At 33.8% G+C, this 1,384-nt stretch overlaps 1 long non-coding RNA gene across 1 annotated transcript; it reads right to left on the bottom strand.

The window, feature by feature from the left end:
* Nucleotides 1-482: 482 nt before the first annotated feature.
* LOC113699774 (uncharacterized) lies at nt 483-1,138 on the bottom strand. The gene is made up of 2 exons (XR_011813974.1): nt 666-1,138; nt 483-566 (listed from the first exon to the last, which is right to left on the bottom strand). It is a non-coding gene; the product is annotated as an uncharacterized lncRNA (long non-coding RNA).
* Between the last annotated feature and the right edge of the window lie 246 nt (nt 1,139-1,384).

Genomic DNA, 1,384 nt, shown 5'->3' with positions numbered 1-1,384 from the left:
CAACGACACACTCTCCGTCAAGAAATATTAACTTAACTTGGCAAAATTCAAATAATCTAATATTTTGCACAATTTGAACTATTTGTAACCTAAAACAAATTATTTTTACACACTTAATGCAGAACAACTAACAATCAAATTTATTAAAAGACTAACATGCAAATGTAACACGTATATATATATGTATATCTATATTTTTCAAGGTTCTCACAATTGTGGCTCGACTAATGCAAAAAATGATAGTAATTATTGTATAATGAACCCTCAAATATATATATATATGGTTATAAACGTCTCTAAATTCATCAAAACACACATTAACCAAAATGGGTTCCAAAGCCCACATCAGTTCAAGTACTAACAGCCATTATCCATCCAAACAATAGAGTACTAAATTCACATAAGTTCAACTAGTAACAGCCATTACGCATCCAAAAAAACAAAGTGCTCTTTCCAAACAAAAACAAAGACTAAAGCAGCAATTTGTGTCAAACTGAAGTCATCTTCATGAGCATATCCAAAAGCCAACCTTTTTCATCTCCTCAAGAGCATTTAATAGCATTGTACTGCATTGAAAGAAAAGTATCATATGCATTAGAATTGATTTCAGTCAAAAAATATGCCATTACAAGCATGCACTATTGAATTTGAATGAATAGTCATACTGAACAAAAATCCAATTAAGTCAATATGATAAGCTCCCACCAACATCACGTACAATGTCACACCACAGGACCATACATCCGCAATCTAGAAAATAGACAGCAATTACAAAATGAATGAAGACCTTCTTGAGACAAAACTATTTAATGAGCAGAAAGTAGGCAGCAGTGCCTGCCTGTTAAGCAGGAAGAAATGAACTGAACAAGCATAACCACTAGCACAAAGTTTACAAGATACTTGAGACAAGGGCCATATTGCTGATTTAGAAGAAACAGTACTACTACTTTTGACTATGTCTGGATGCAAGTTGGGGATACTAGTCGATCTAGTAATACCATATCACAGCAAAAGGGAGGAAATTCCATTATACTATGACAGTGAAGAGTTAACTAGAAGAGGAAACTAATGCTCAGAGGGAGAGAATCTCTGTAAATTCTTCAAGAATTTTGATGATACATACCTTCCCATCATATTCCTTCCTTGACAGGACCTCAGGTTCAATATATGCTGGTGTTTCGACTGTCGATTTGGGTTGTGAGTGCAATAAACCAGACTGCAAGTAAATGCCAGAAACCAACAAAATTTCAAATTATCCACAGAAAAAAATATGAAGTCAATTGAATCACAAATTTTTTTAATTCCAAATGCAAAGATTTGTAATCTAGTTCCATTTTCTATCTTGTCAGCTCTCATCTATGACCTCGAAGACAGCGCTCTTTTC

This window comes from Coffea arabica, chromosome 1c (genome assembly GCF_036785885.1).
Source record: "Coffea arabica cultivar ET-39 chromosome 1c, Coffea Arabica ET-39 HiFi, whole genome shotgun sequence".
NCBI lineage: Eukaryota > Viridiplantae > Streptophyta > Magnoliopsida > Gentianales > Rubiaceae > Coffea > Coffea arabica.
Note: the sequence above shows the minus strand (reverse complement) of the source record. Positions and strands in the feature narration are given on the sequence as shown.